Consider the following 17,324-nt stretch of genomic DNA (forward strand, 5'->3'; position numbering starts at 1 on the left):
TGTCCTCACCCGTAATAAAACGAGGGCAAGGAGGAACACACGGCCTGTGGTGTTGCTGCTTATTTTAACCCTTCTTAGACACGATCAGATACAATATCTTCAGGAAGACAATAGAAACGAAAGACATAGTTGCACAAGGTCTCGGCTGTCTCAAATGCTGTGGGAAGCTTAGGCAGGGGAATTAAGTGACATGCTTTGGAGAAATGATCAATTACAGTTAATATAGTGGTGTTACAGGTTCAGGCACATAAGTAAGTTCGGGTGGACAATTTGACGGAGGAGGATTCTGCCTGTTAATCTGAACTATTTGCGTCATGACATCCCACTGTATAGGTGCAATGAGCAATGTTTCGGGAATAATGTTTTCCTCGATGTCATGGTGATTAATTTCTTCTGACTGTCTGGATAGTGCATCAGCCTTGGTATTCCTTGAACCAGGTCGGTAAGTGACTGTGAAATTGAATCTGGTAAAGAACATTGCCCATCTGGCCTGTCGAGGGTTCAACCGTTTGGCAGAGCGCAGATATTCTAGGTTCTTGTGGTCAGTTAATACAGTGAAAGGGTTTTGAGCGCCCTCTAGCCAATGGCGCCATTGAAAAGTTCATGATTGCCTACATTGTAATTCTATTCTGCTGAGGATAGTTTCCTAGAATAGAAGGCACATGGGAACATTTTAGCTGGACTGCCTTGCCGTTGGGAAAGTACAGCTCCGATGCCCGTGCTAGATGCGTCAACCTCCACAATGAATGAGATAGGTGCTGATGTGAACCTTTCATTGAGTTTTTGAAAAGCCTGTATTGCTTCGAGGTCCAAGAGAGGTGGAGTGTTTTGTCATGGCAGTGAGAGGGGTAGCGACTGTGCTGAAATTTCTAATGAATCTTCTATAGAAATTGGTTAATCCCAGAAATCGCTGTGGTTGCGTAACCAAGGTAGGCCGAGAATTACTGGATTGTTGGGTGAATGGATGATGTAGAATCTGATTTTCTCATGATGCAATGCTACCATCTGTAGGTGAATCTCATCTGTGATGTGGGCAATTTTGCCCCTTCTGAGGGGTTGGCCATCTAACGCTTCCACTGCCAAATGAGAGTCACAAGGGGTTAATTGTACATTTACATTTACATTTATTCATTTAGCAGACGCTTTTATCCAAAGCGACATACAATTGGGGAATACAACAAGCGATTCATCCTAAGGAGGCAGATCGACATAGGAAGTGCTCAAAATACCTTATATTGGGCATTGTTAGATAAGTACAGGCTAGAAAGGGAAGATCAAGAAAGAAAGGAGAACAATTTTTTTATTTTTTTATTTATTTTATTTTTTTTTATTGAGTCAAATAGAGTCGAAAGAGATGGGTTTTCAGCAATCGCTTGAAAGCTGTCAGGGAGTCTGCATTCCGGATAGGGGTGGGAAGATCGTTCCATCAGGCAGGGACAGTGAACGAAAACATTCTGGAGAGTGATTTCATGCCTTTCTGTGGTGGTACGATGAGGCGTCTTTCACTAGAGGATCTCAGACTTCTGGAGGGAGTGTAGATTCGTAGTAGTAAATGTAGGTAGGTAGGTGAAGAGCCGGTGACTGTCCTATATGCCAGCATCAGTGTCTTGAATTTGATGCGAGCTGCAACCGGTAGCCAGTGCAGGGATATACAGAGAGGTGTGACATGGGTCCTTTTGGGCTCATTGAAGACCAGTCATGCTGCCGCATTCTGAATCATTTGAAGAGGTCGGATTGTGCATGTTGGTAGACCGGCCAAAAGAGCATTGCAGTAGTCCAGCCTAGAAATGACCAGGGCCTGGACGAGGAGTTGTGCAGCCTGCTCTGTTTGGAAGGACCTGATCTTTCTGATGTTGTGCAATGCAAATCTGCAAGATCGGGCAGTTTTAAACGTCAATTTTTAAAAGACTTTAAAAGTCAATTGGTCATCAGAGATAACGCCAAGTCGATGGGGTAATTGTTGATGATCCTAACTGGATGGTGAAGTCATGTTGTAGAGTTGGATTGGCAGGAAAGATAAGGAGCTCTGTTTTTGCCAGATTTAGCTGTAGGTGGTGTTCCTTCATCCATGCCGAGATATCTGCCAGGCAGCCTGAGATCCGCGCAGCTCCTGATGGATCATCTGGTTTGAATGAAAGATAGAGCTGTGTGTCATCAGCATAGCAATGGTAGGAGAAGCCATGTGCCTGTATGATGGGACCCAGTGAGGTAGTATATATAGAGAAGAGGAGGGGTCCAAGAACTGATCCCTGAGGAACCCCAGTGATTAGTTGATGAGTTTTGGATACCTCTCCTCCCCAGGCCACCCTGAAAGACCTACCAGTGAGGTAGGATTTAAACCAGTGAAGTGGAGTCCCTGTGATGCCCAGTGATGAGAGGGTCGACAGGAGGATCTGATGATTCACTGTGTCAAAAGCTGCAGATAGGTCCAGCAAAATAAGTACTGATGATTTGGAATCAGCTTTTGCAGTCCGCAAGGCTTCAGTGACAGACAGTAGCGCAGTCTCAGTTGAATGGCCACTCCTGAAACCTGACTGGTTAGCATCCAGTATGTTGTTCTGTGAGAGAAATAAAGATAGCTGGTTGAAAATGGCTCGTTCCAGTGTTTTTGAATGGAAGGAGAGAGACAGGTCTGTAGTTATCTATAAGTAAAGTGTTGAGTGTAGGTTTTTTGAGCAGTGGGGTTACCCGAGCCTGCTTAAATGTAGTGGGGAAAGTGCCTGTGAGAAGAGATGTGTTAATGATGTGTGTGAGTGCTGGTAGGATTGTACGAGAGATCGCTTGGAGAAAGTGTGAGGGGATAGGATCTAAAGGACATGTCGTCGGATGGCTGGAGAGGAGAAGTTTGGATACTTCTGCCTCAGAGTGGGGACAGAAGGAGAAGAGGGGAGTTTTAGCTGTGGGTGTGGCCAATTTTAGTTCTTGTATGTGTGGAGCTGAGAACTGACTACTGATAGATGTGGTCTTGTCTGTAAAGAACGTGACGAAATCATCAGCTGTTGTAGAAGTGGTGGGAGGAGGAGGAAGAGGGGGACAGAGCAGTGAATTAAAAGTTTTGAAAAGGTTGCGTGTGTCCGGAGCATTGTTGATCTTGTTGTGGAAGTATGAGGATTTGGAAGTGTGCACTTGAGTAGAGAATAGAGAGTTGAGCATAAGGTGTCGGTTGCTGCATTAGTATCCAGGGATGAGAAGTGGGTTGGAAAGGGAAGAGAGGAGGATACTAAGGAAGAAAGGTGGGAGGGTGAAAGAGAGCGTAGGTTTCATCTAAAGGTAACAGGTAGAGGGGTTGAAGGCACACAAGTAGCAAGATGTAAGTTAAATGTAATGAAGGGGTCAGAGATGTGTAGGGGTTTGACCGAGATGTTTTCTGTAATTCAATTGCGTGTGTAAATGAGGTCAAGTTGGTTGCCAGATTTGTAAGTGCGTCTAGTGACAGTGTGTTTAAGATCAAATGAAACTAGTGAATGGAAGTCTGCAGCATAAGGCTTGTCTACGTGAACGTTAAAGTCACCAAAGACTAGAAGAGGACTGCCATCCTCTGGAAATGAGGACAGCAGCCCATCCAGCTCCTCTAAGAAGATGCCGAGTTGAGTAGGAGGGCTGTAAATTACCACAACATGGAGTTTTATTGGAGATGTTACAGTGATTGAATGAGATTCAAATGAGTTATAATTGCATAAAGGAGAATGGGTTGAGTATTTCCAGTTGTTAGAAATGAGCAATCCAGTACCTCCACCCCTCCCAGTGTGACAAGGGGTGTAAGAGAAAGAGAAGTTATTAGAGCAGCTGGGGTTGCTGAGTCTTCTGGACGAATCCAGGTCTCAGTCAAGGCCAGGACACTCAGACCAGATTGCAAAGAAGGCAGAAATGAAATCAGCTTTGTTGACAGCTGACTGACAGTTCCAGAGACCAATCGTGAAATAAAGGAAAGGATTACTTAAGTGTGCTGTCGGTTTCGTTGTTCGGTTAAGTCACGCAGGACAAGTCGCAGGTCTCTATCCTTGTCGGTCTTCACACAAGGAGGCTAAACGCTTCTGCGTCAGCTACTATATCCCACTTAAATACACCACCAAACAATACTTCAGTGATAATAGCTGGGTACGCCTCCTTGGGTGAGTCACGCCAAAAAGTATGGCACGCAAATGCAAATTGCTCGAATCAAAACTAAATTGCAATAAACTTCACACTTTTGACTGTGCTCAGGAAGGGAATGATATGAATTACAAAAGTTTCCCTTGGCCGTCGGCTTAGTATTTTAATTTCAATAAGTGCAATCAAAACTACTGATTACAATGAAACACTAGCAAGACAAATAAACAAACGAAGAACTGCTTTCTAGCAGCAACTAAATGTAAATAGAAACGAATAAGCAAATGAATACAAACGAACGAGTGCTTTTTAGCAGCAACTAAATGTAAATAGAAACGAATAAGTAAATGAATAGAAATGAACAAGTGCTTTCTAGCTGCAACTAAATGTAACAATCGCCTATTGAAAATAAAGTATTTGAGTAGAAACTTACCCGCTGTCGTTTCTGTCCGCACCTAAGGTACTGAAGTCACTTAATTCAAGTTGTTGAGCGAGTTCAGCAGAGATTTCATTACCAGCAGCTCCTGAATTTAACAAGGCAGTGATGACAGTTATAGTTATAGGTATCTTGAAACTTGAGTTGGATTGGATGAAAGGAGAACAGGAACTCACTGGTCTAGGATTCAGGTTAGAAGGACGAATGGGGCATGATGACTTGAGATGGCCGGCTTTACCACAATACATACAGAGACGTTGCAATCGTCATTCTTGTTCCTCTGGAGTCAGGTGAGTATATGCAGCATGGGTTCATAATTAGACGCAGAGGCTGAAGTATGGCTGGCTGATACATTAACGGGTCGTCGTGATCATATGAGGTTATCTATCTGAATGGTTAATTCAATGAATTCGCTCAAAGTTCTTTCCTCATCGCGGCATGCCAGTTCTTATTGAAATTCTAGACTTAATCCCCTCCTGAACATTAACTTCAAAGCATCCTCAGTCCAAACAGTCTGGGCGGCGAGGGTGCAGAAGGATAAAGGCATATTCAGCTGCTGTCCTCTTCCCTTGACATGATAAGTTGTTCACCAGCACTCTTACCTCCCGCAGGGTGTTCGAAGACCTCTTTAAAATGTTGTAAAAACACACTGAAGGAGGGAAATGCTGATCTGTCTTCTCTCTATATGACGATAGCCCACTCTAATGCTTTTCCCATCAGTAATGAGCATACAAAGGAAATCTTCCCTACGTCAGTAGGATATAACATGGGTTGTTGGTTCACAAAGAGCGAGCATTGTAGTAAAAATCCCTTACATTTGGATGGGTCTCCATCAATTTTTTTCAGGGAAGGCAAGACGTGGGCTTACGGCGGAGTTTTGGCTGGGCATGGGGTTTACGGGAGCAACCGTTGGTGCAGGAATGGATTCCGGTGTTGTCACACGTAAATTTGCAGAGTCCTTACGCGCTCCTCAGTGAGGGAGGTGAGTTGACTTAGCTGGTGTTGGTGGATAGCAAGCTGATTAGCTTGGGCAGATAATTCAGTCGTCAGTTGCATAAGAGCTGCTGGATCACTAGGCGGTGAAGTCTTCTGTAACGATGAGTCTGTAGAGTGAGGATCCATGTGCAGTTTATTTATCAAAGACATAGATAGACAGTAAATAAACAATCTCAATCCAGATACGAGTAGAGGCACGAAGCAAAGAATCACAGTCCGTCAAACAAATCCAAATCAGGGCAGGCGGCTGGGAATCATAATCCGATGAACAAATCCAAATCAGGGCAGGCGGCAGAGAATCACTGTCCAATAAACAATCCAGGTCAGAAAAAGAGAAACAATCCACAAAAGAAACGCTCAGAAATGATTACCAAGGCAAATCAAGAGTCGGGGGTGAGTGATGGTGGTGTGCTTATAAAGGGTGAGTGTAATGACTAGCAGGTGTGGAAGTGCAAACAGTCCCAGGTATGTTGGCTTATGGGAAATGGAGTCCGAATCAAAAAGTCAGTACTCTGGTGAAGGTTCCCTCTGGTGGTGCAGACGAGGCGGTACGGGAGATACACTTATAACAATTAGTATGTGAAAATACAGCACTTTAACCCTCTGAGGTTGGCCGTCATGCAGGCGTGACGAGCTTACTTTTTTTATAATCAGTGCAAAAGAGAGTAAAAATACTCTGTCAGTTTCAATCATACAAATTAGAGCTATACATTATTGGAAACTGTAAAGTTTTTACTTTTATTTGTGCACACTCACATGAACAACAGAATGTTGTGGTTTTTTAGAATAAAGAAAACAAACAGGGTGATTTCTCTGTTTTCTCTGTCTCCGCGAACTGCTTTCAGAAATGCGTCATTTAAATCGTTCAAACTCGGTGAATACTCGGCACACAAACAGAAAAGTGGTATCTACAGAAAGCTTGAGATTTATGCTTTTAAACAAAGTAAGTTTTATCGAAAACAAATATTTTGTGATAAAGTAATCTATATGAAACCAAGGATATGTCTAGTCTATCCAGTTGCAGCTAATTATTTTTAATTTGATCACGCCCACTAGCGACATCCCTTTGGTATTCAAATTAGCCATGTGCTACAAGCTCGGCAAGGACCGGAGTATCTGTATGCGAGGAAACTTCCACATTACCGCAAACAAAGCAACATGCCTTTTCAAGTTTTCAACATGCCTTTTCAAAACGTGTACACATTTTACTAGTTAGACTTATTCCAAACTATAATTCCTGACTATATCAAATGAAACATTATGAAGTACGTTTGATTGCATTGCATCTCTCACGATGCCAGGATATTTTTAATGTTCTACAAAAAGATGCGTTTATGACTGTAAGATGCATTTATGACGATATGTTTATGACTTTAGAATCAAATTTATTTATTTATTTATTTATTTATTTATTTTATTGTATAACAGTAGAGTGTAAAAATAATATGAGTGCTTACACTGAATGTATGTTTACATCGTGTTTATTAGTAATATAGTGCTAAACAATAATTATTAGTTTCTCAGATATTACATGTCCTTTTTTACATTTGTACAAATGCTACAGTCTATGACTGTATACTGACAGATGATCCTAATATGAATAGGCTCACATATGTTTTTTTTTTTTTTTTTTTTTAGTGATCTGAAACCTGCTCAACAGATGAATCCTGCTGTCTTTCCCTTGAGTCCCTTCAAACTGTTTTCCTCTGAGAGCGCTACAAACTTAAGATGTTCAACTACACTGATATTCTAGTGTAAAACAAGTTTTTGACTATTTTTTGTATTTTTTTTTTTAAGTGCATGCACTTAAATATCAGGTAAGATTTACTTGTTTCATTTGTTGAACTGAATTCAGAAAAAAGTTTTCAAATGCCACAAAGTCTGTGCACATCTGTGTGGTTAGATCAGGGAGCTCAATAATGTGTCTTTGACCTTCATTATGTATGTTTTGGTTATACAGTGTTGTAAATAAAATACAAATAATCTAAAACTACATTCTCTGAATCTTCTTACATTGTCTCTTACCTGCTGTAGTCAAGTCAGTCATTGATGGGGCCATTAGGGAGGGCTCTTTTGTCTCTCAGGTGTGAATTGCTAAATATTCATGGGTCATTGCCACACCTATGAATAATCCCTTTCGATCACAAAACATGTTTTAGAAAATTTACATCAATATATTGTTTTCTCTGAACGAGTGAACAAGATGATTTTCACATCATTTGGTTGAAAAAAATTCTAGCCTAGCACATCCAATTCTCAACAGTCTTGATGACAAATGTTCTGTATGTGCTTCATTGCCTTATTTCAGTGACTTCAAAACTTTAGATTTTCAATAACCACGCATAAACATAGTTTTCTCAAAAACACAAACATGCACATGTTGCTTGCATATTATTGAAGCCCAATATGTGCTGATTACAATGTAATCTGAATTTAACCATTAAAATGTTTTAAGATACTGAAAAAAAGCACAAATGTCAGGGCATGTCAAAACTTCTTCAGGGCCCCAAAACACCCTCAGACCCCAGAGGGTTAAGTGCCTTATGGAAGTAAACCTTTTTTCTCCTATGTTAATAGGGTTTTTGATTATTTGTATTTTATTTACAACACATAATAATCAAAATATAAAATATAAACATAATGAAGGTCAAAGACACATTACTGAGCACACTGATTTAAACAGAGACTTGAACAGACATTGCGTCATTCCTAAAAACGGATCATGTTCAACCAGTGAAACAAATAAACCATACATGTCAGGGTTATGGACTGTGTTTCCCTAGTGTTTTTCCCCCCTGTGGTTCCTTTGATTTGGTTTATTCCTGTATCTCCCCCTATTGTTCAGTTTGTATTGGTTTCCCCTGTTGCCCATATTTGGACTTCCCCCTCGTTATCCCTGATTGTTATCACCTGTCTTGTTAAGTTGCCACTCCCCTTTGCTACCCTTTAAGTAGTCGTTTGTTTCCCAGTTTCATGGTCCGGTCATGAAGTTACTTCATGAAGTTGTTGTATTCCTGGCTTTTTGTTTGTTTATTAAAGTATTTTGTTTCTTTATTACTCCTGGCTCCTGCGTATCTCTCTATGGCTGCTCACCCACAGCATGTCGTGACAGAAGACCGGACCATGAAGATGAACTGGGCTGAGGACCTCCTCATGAACATCCAGCAAGGTGAGCGTTCGCTGGAGGAATATGTGGAGGAATTTCTGAGTGTTTACCATCTGGTGGGATGGAGCGAAAAAATGATCAATGCATGCTTCCAGATGGGACTCAAAGACGATTATTTATTCCAAGTTATTACTCCAAAGGATTGCTACCGTCCCGTAGCAGATTTTGTCAGTTTTTTCTTGATCTATGTGGTTCCGAATTCCAAGTTGAGGTGGAGGATGGTAATCCTTCTCCCATCTGGAAGCATGCAATTGCCTCATCTCACCAACAGCCTCCCTCCATGCCTCCTACGTGTTCCCAAGTCCTCCATAGTTCCACGATGATCCTCAGCCCTGTACCTCAGCCGGCCTCAGAGTCTGCACCCAAGATAGCTGCCATGCCAGAGTCTGCACTCAAGATGGCCGCCACGCCAGAGTCTGAGCCCAAGATCGCCGCCGCGCCAGAGTTCCCGGGAAAGATGTGTCAGTGCCTCCCGAGCGCCCTCCTGTGTCAGCTCCTCCCGAGCGCCATCAAGTGACCGCACCTTCAGAGCGCCCTCAAGTGACCTCGCCTCCAGAGCGCCCTCAAGTGGCCGCGCCTCCAGAGTGCCCTCAAGTGACCACTCGCCCAGAGCCCGCTCATCCAGAGTCTCCGCTGGTGCCGTCCAGCCCTCCAGAGCCCGCTCGCGCCATCCAGAGCCTAAGAGACTCAAGAGCTCCCTTCAGAGCCCACTCCTCAAGAACGCCCTCCAAAGACTATTCTGGCCTGTAATCCCCTAATTGTCCCCAAGAGGCTATATGCCTGCAGCCGTAGGGGCCGGGTTGAGGGATGAGCTCAAGGCTGTGGAGGCTGACCCGCCATGGCCTCCTGAACTGTCTGCTCGGCCATGGTCTCCTGAACTGTCTGTCCGGCAATGGCCTCCTGAGCTTGTTGATCCACCATGGCCTCCTGAACTGTCTGTCCGGCCATGGCCTCCTGAGCTCCCTGATCCGCCATGGCACCCTCTGCTTCCTGATCCACCATGGCCTCCTGTGCTCCCTGATCCGCCATGGCCCCCTGAGCTCCTTGGTCCACCCTGGAGGCCGTCCCTGTATCCTGTGTCTCCTGTGTCCCTGCCTATCGGCCTCCAGGGCGATGAGTTACTTTTGAGTTACTTTCATCAAAATATACACAGAAGAATGACTACGCATTCTAAAATGCCAAAATTTAACTTATTGCTGTACATTGTAGATCCAGTGAAGAGTAATTTGCTATAGGTCTACATAGCATAAAATTATAAAATCGTATTAAGGCACAAGTATGTAGGTCTACATTGATGTTACGTTGTAGTTTAGGTAAAACACAGATAAGCACAAACCACATTATTACATTAATAAATAACACCGGTAAATAAAGCAAAATGTTATAATGTACAAACAATAAACACAATACCTAGCATATAGGCTATTTTAAACGGTTTTCAGAACAAAACAAGAATGAAGAATAAGTTGCTAAACAAGCCAAAACGAATTAAGCTACTTTAACGTGAAACTGAAGGCAAACGGCATTGTTCTCACGCAGCCTACCTCTCTCATTCGGCATGAATCCAATTAAAGGTGTCCATATTCGCAATGTATTTGAATGGCAAACTATTATGTAAACCAGGCTTTGTGGTTAACACGCTTAAAAAACATCCTCCTCACATGAGCGCGCCACACAAAAATTAACCAAACTCAGCAGCATATATGTGACTAATTTTTTTCTTTCGTTTTGTTAATCTGTTAATTAGGCTATTTAAGTCAAATATATTATGCATTTTAATTCATTTTATATATAGACTATGATTTAATAAAAACTGATTTTGTTGTTTTTAGTTAAACTTAATTTTTGTTGCTTGTCTGCGCTTGTTCGCAGCTTTCTTTCTCTTCTCCGACTGCACAGCTCTCTTCTTTTATCTGAGTGTTAGTGGCACCAGCCCAGGTGTTTCCAGTCCATGTTGAGAGTTTGGTGTCACACATAGATTGCACCTGTATGCATTCTTGTCCTTTTCTCTGATAACGGGAGTGCGTCCATCTCACAAATAGAGTCCGTCTCAGTCATCTCAACCATCAAATTCCAGCAACAGGAAATAGACAAACAATTTTACACAGATTTTTTTCTCTGGTGCAGTTTTGTGGTGTTGGTAAATTAAGTACATTATTTTGAGATTGAGAATGAGTACAATATTACAAAAATGTATTAATAATGCGTTATATTACATCATTACAGCAAAAAGTTATATACTATTGTAATATTATTACTTTTGTAATGCGTACTCTCAACACTGATCCTGTTACACTGACAGTGACTCGCATTACTTTTATATTGTATTGCGTTATATAGAGCATAAAAACAATAGCATGTTAACTAATGCAAATAAGAAACATTACTTACTCATCAGAAATTATGTCCTTAGCTGGCTCAAACTGTGGATCACATTGTGTTCTTCTTTTGAGGTACACTGCCCTCCAAAAGTTTGGAAACACCCCTGGCAAAGTGTGGTTTTGGACGATATTAGCACAAATCCTTATCATTTTTTGGTGCAAACTTACAAGCTGTGCAAATCCTATTTAAAGAGAAAACAGTCATCTGGCATCATGTCTGTCATGGAATGGCCTCCCCAATCACCCGACCTCAATCCAATTGAGCTACTATGGGAGGAACTGGACCGTGATGTCCGTAAGAAGTGTCCAACCAGTGTGAATCATCTTTGGGCAATCCTTCAGGAGGCTTGGAGTAATAACAATAATATTGATAATAATATCAAGTCAATGTTTGAATAAACTGACAGTTCGGATGCCCAGATTACGCAGAGCTGTAATAGCTGGTAATGATGGATATTTTGATAAATCGAATTCGAAGCACTGCTTCGTGAAGCTTGGAAATTTCTGTGAATCATTTGTTTCGAACCAGTGGTTTGGAGCACATATGTCAAGTCATTCACCTTTATTTATACAGCGTATAAATATTATCAAATTGCCCGAGTTTTGAGAATGCAGGACATGAAGAACTATAATGTGATAAGAGCTCGCTCAAGTACTGAGGAGCTAAACCATTGAGGGCTTTATAAGTAATTAGCAAGATTTTAAAATCTGCACAATGTTTAATAGGGAGCCATCAAGTATTAGACAGTGTTTTAGGTTATAACATGCACAGGTTTTAGGTCGAATAATTACCACCTCTTTTTTTTCTAGAATTTAGCAGTAAGAAGTTATGCATTCCATTAGTTTTTCAAATTGGTATGTTTCGCCGGGCTGCGAAGAAATATAGAGCTAGGTATCATCAGCATAACAGTGAAAGCTAACACCATGTTTCCTGATGATATCTCCCCTAGGGTAACATGTAAAGCATAAAAATAAATGGCCCTAGTACTGAGCCTTGAGGTACTCCATACTGCACTTGTGATTGATATGATACCTCATCATTCACTGCCACAAATTGATGGTGGTCAGATAAGTATGATTTGAACCATGCCAATGCACTTCCACTAATGCCAACATAATTTTCAAGTCTATTCAAAAGAATGTTGTGGTCAGTAGTGTCAAAGCACTAATGGAGAGATACAACCATGGTCGGATGATAAGAGCAGGTCATTTGTAACTCTAATGAGAGCAGTCTTAGTACTATGATACGGTCTAAATCCTGACTGCAAATCCTCACAGATACCCTTTTTCTGTAAGGAGGAACATAATTGTTCCTTAATGACCTGGCCTTCATTAATGGATTGTCAGGCTGCATTAATTGGGTCAACCGGAACCGGGACACCTCCTATAACATCTGATGTACTTGTTGCATCATAAGAAGAATGGCATCTACGCTAATATTAGTCTGTTTTGTTCTTATTTAGAGGTCACCTTAGCAGCCAGATCCAGTCTGTATCCAGATTAGATTGTCACTGCAGTCCGCCAGATCCAGTCCATACCCAGCTTAGATGGTGGATCAACACTTAGAGATGACCTCTACAGCCCTGAATGTCAGCAGAGACCACATCAACTGGATGAGCCCTGGAGACTGATCATCAGTAAATAACTCCTCACCCAGACGGCCGTTGGCGCATGTAGTGTATTAAAAGGGTTAAATGAAGCGCTACAGCACCCCCCGGAGGAATGTTTTTCTTTACTGTGAGCTAATTGAAGACAAGACGTGTTGTTGTGCAGTCTGTTAATAAATGTCGTCTTCTGGATATTACAATGTTTCTGCGAGTCCTTAAATTTGTTTCTTCCTCATTCCCTGATGATGTTGCAGCCGCACGAACACAACAATTTGGCGATGAGGATGGGATGAGAGAGGAAGTAGCTCAAAGTGAGTCAGACTAGAAGCTGGTGTAATACAAGAAGATGGCAGTGTTTAGCTCAGATTCAGGCCTGTGTTTCATAGAGGCTAAAGAGAGCTTCACAGACTATGAGGAGCGTTTTGCACAATTTGTGGAAGCCAACGGAATTGATGAAAGCAAGCAACGCGCTGTCTGTGGTAGGTGCAAAAACCTTTTCATTGCTTACGGATTTACTGGCACAGAAAAGACCGTCTGAGACACCACTAACCAACATTTTGAAAGCGCTCAGAGACTTCTATGTGCCCAAGAAAAACGTCTTGAGCGAAAGATCATTAGCCGAATATTTGGCCGCTTTAAAGGGATTAGCCTCCACCTGTGAGTTTGGCGCTTCGTTGGAGAAACAGTTACGGGATCAGCTCATGTACGGAATATGCAGTAAGGATTTACGAGCCTGGCTTCTGAGTGCAGCTTACAGTGAACAGTTGACCTGGTCTAAAGTATTGGACATTGTGAATAATTTTGAATGTACTGTTTCAAGTTTAAAAGCCTTTCAGCATGCACCGATGAGAACCGACAGCGTGATTTACGCTAAGCCAGAGAGAGAGCCCCCGGGAGCAGAGGAGAGAACGCCAGGGAAGAGCAGACGCGATAAGAGCGAATTAATCCCCTGTTACCGTTGTCTGGGAAAGGGACATGCTGCGTCGAACTGCAAGTATAAGGATTTTTAATGTTGAGCCTGCGACAAAAAGGGACATTTAGAACGTGCCTGCCGAAATGCCACGTGTAAAAAAACAACACGAGCCGCAAATAAGCCAGCTTGGGAACGCGAGACGAAATACATCTCGACGGAAGGGGGCAGCGAGGGAGAGATCGTGCCGCGGACAACAAAGGGAGTGCTGTGCTGTCCTTTAAAGGCAAAATGGAGTGCCAATCAGCTATCGCGACCACCAGACTCAGATGCAAGGGATGATCTGAACCAGCCCACTGTGGAAGCTGAGCTGCAACAGTCAGAGACTAATAAGGACTATGGACTGATTGTGTTAAAGGGGAACAGTGAGTATGTAAAACCCTACATGGTGATAATCAGATGTAATGGTGTTAAGATAAAGATGTAGGTTGATATAGGTGCAGCCATGTCCATCATTTCAGAGACATTGTACAGAAAGAGGTTCAAAAGATGGAAACTTCAGCCATGTGAAGTAACTTTGAGGACATACTCTTCAGAGCAAATTCCACTGTTAGGTCAGTTTCAGGTTACTGTGAAATGCAAAGAACAGACAAAAACCCTCGTTTTACTGGTGTCTAAGGGTAAGGGGCCTAGCCTCATGGGTAGAAACTGGATTCAGCACTTACATCTAGACTGGTCTAGAGTGAACCATGTAGCTAACCCAGTAAGTGAGCTTACAGAGAAATACGCTAACGTGTTTAATTCAGAAAAGGGGGTAATTTCAGGTGTACGGGCCAAATTGCAAGTCGCTGAAAATGCCGTTCCAAAGTTTTGCAAGAGTAGAATGGCTGCCATATGCCATGAGAGAAGCTGTTGATAAACAGTTACAACTGTTAGAGAAGCAGGGTGTAATTACACCTGTGGAGTACAGTGAATGGGAGGCACCAATCGTGTGTATACCAAAAACAAATGAAGAGGTGCACATTTCTGGCGATTACAAGGTCACGATCAACCCGTGGTTAGCTGTTGACAAATATCCCTTGCCAAAACCTCAAGATCTGTTTGCGTCGTTGGTTGGAGGTAAACACTTTACCAAGCTAGACTTAACTCGGGCTTACCAGCAGGTAGAGTTAGACCCAGAATCTAAGCCTTATCTGATTATTAACACTCAAAAAGGATTATATCACATGAATCGGTTGCCCTATGGTGTGTCTAGCGCACCTGCAATCTTTCAACATATAATGGATCAGACGTTACAAGGCCTGTCAAATGTAGTCTGTTATTTGGATGACATTCTGATCACTGGAAAAAACAAAAGTGAACATTGGGAAAATGTTGGACAGGTGTTTCGAAGGTTACAAGAAAGAGGGATTAGAGTGAATAGGGACAAATGTGTGTTCTGTCAGCCTCATGTAACCTATTTGGGGCACCGAATTGATCAGGAAGGTGTGCACCCAGTACCGGAAAAGGTTGAGGCTGTTGAAAACGCCCCCGCACCCAAAAACGTGACAGAGCTTAGAGCTTTTTTAGCTTTACTCTCGTATTATGGAAAATTCTTGGAAAACTTGTCGACTGTAATTAAACCGATGACGGAACTATTACACAAGGATCGGTTTTGTCTTCTTCAAAGGTGCTGACGCATTTTGACCCTCAGTTACCCATATTGCTAGCGTGCGATGCATCTGCATATGGAGTAGGGGCAGTGATTTCTCATCAAATGTCTAATGGTTCGGAAAAACCCATTGCATATGCTTCTCGCACTCTGAGCAAGTCGGAATTGAACTATTCCCAAATTGAAAAAGAAGCCTTGGGCATCATTATTGGCGTGCAAAAGTTTAGAGACTATTTGTACGGCCGAAAATATTTGCTCATTATGGATCATCAGCCTTTGGTTAAGATTTTGGGACCAAAAACGGGAGTGCCAGCTTTAGCAGCTGCGCGGTTACAAAGATGGGCATTGCTTTTGGCGGCATACCAATATGACATTAGATATAAATCTTCTGCATTGCACGCAAATGCTGACGGGCTTTCGCGATTGCCCGTGCGAAAGACCGGACAAAAGTGTAATACAGAATTTAAAGTCTCATTTATCGATGAAAATTCCTATAGCTGAAAAAGACATTAAAATTGAAACTGAAAAAGATGAAGTTCTGAGGAAAGTGAAACTGTTCACATTGAAGGCTTGGCCAAAATTTATGGCAGATGAGAAACTGAAACCATATTGGTATAGACGTCAAGAGCTCACAATTGAGAACGATTGTCTACTGTGGGGTTTACGGGTAATTGTACCAGACTCACTACGACCACAACTCTTAAAAGAACTACATGAGTCACATCTAGGGATGGTCAAGAGTAAGACAGTAGCCCGTAGTCATTTTTGGTGGCCTAAATTAGACGAAGACATCGAAAACATGATTAGCCAATGCAGAGTATGTGCATTAAACCAAAAACAGCCTAATGTTGTGTCTGTGCATCCCTGGAAATGGCTGGAACATCCATTGGAGAGAGTTCATGTTGATTTTTGTGAAAAGGGAAAGCACCAATTTCTCTTAGCTATGGATGCCTATTCTTGTTGGCCAGAAATCAAGCTGATGACCACTACCACTGCTAAAGCAACTATTGAGGTTATGTGCAGTATGTTTGCTAGCTATGGATTACCTAAAGTAATCGTTTCTGATAATGGACCTCAATTTGTGTCCAGGGAGTTTGAAACCTTTTTGGAAAATAATGGAGTAAAACATGTCAAATCGGCATCTTACCATCCAGCCTCAAATGGGTTGGTGGAAAGGTTGGTGCAAACCTTTAAACAGTCTTTGGACAAACAGAAGGAATTGGACATTACACTTCAGTGTTGCATTGACAGATTTTTGTTCAGTTACAGAAATGCTCCTTTGACATTGACGGAAAAACCTCCTTCTGAATTGTTTCTGAAAAGAAAGATTAGAACGAGGCTATCTCAGATACAGCCACGGTTCTCTTCTCAAATGCAAGAAAAGCAGCAAGTGCAGACAAGTTCTGCTCGTGTGAGAGCATTTTACCCACAGCAGAAGGTACTTGTGAAGCAATTCAGGGGAGGGGAAGAAAAATGGAAGTTAGGAGAAATTGTTGCAAAGTTATTAGTCTTTTACTGGCCTGTTTAGACAAGCTCTCCATAAAACAATTAAAACAAGCCCTGCAAATTAACCTCCTGGGGTCGAAGGGGACGCCGCCGTCGCAAGTTGCATGTTTTAAAGAGAGGAGCAAAAAGAACCTAAAATGCTCGGTAATTTCTGATCATACATATAAGAGAAATACATTGTTTAAATCTGTAAAGGGTCTACTTTAATTTGTGTACACTCTCAATATCAGCAAAACATTATGCTTTTGCAAAACAAAGAAAATCAACAGGGTTCGCATTCAGCATTCTCAGTCTCCACACATATCTTTTTGAAATGCGTCTTTTAAATGAACGAATGCTTCGCAATTACGTGACACACACGCATAAGATTTTATAGATAATTTTAGATGAAGTAACTCTTGCCAAAAACAAATATTCTCTGATGAAGTAATCCGTATAAAACCAACACGATGTCCAGTCTCTCCTGTCTGCTTCATTATTTTTAATTAGATCACGCCCACAAGCTACTCTCGCTTTTCATATTATAATCGTCCACGCGAGGGCGCCGCGCCAAAAGTAGACGCCCACATCACAGTAAACAAA

The 17,324-nt window shown here is 42.0% G+C and overlaps 1 pseudogene; it reads right to left on the bottom strand.

Annotated features, from left to right (window-relative positions):
• Positions 1–1,327: 1,327 nt before the first annotated feature.
• On the bottom strand, positions 1,328–7,568 carry LOC141300207 (uncharacterized; annotated as a pseudogene).
• Positions 7,569–17,324: the final 9,756 nt, after the last annotated feature.

This window comes from Garra rufa, chromosome 24 (assembly GCF_049309525.1).
Source record: "Garra rufa chromosome 24, GarRuf1.0, whole genome shotgun sequence".
NCBI lineage: Eukaryota > Metazoa > Chordata > Actinopteri > Cypriniformes > Cyprinidae > Garra > Garra rufa.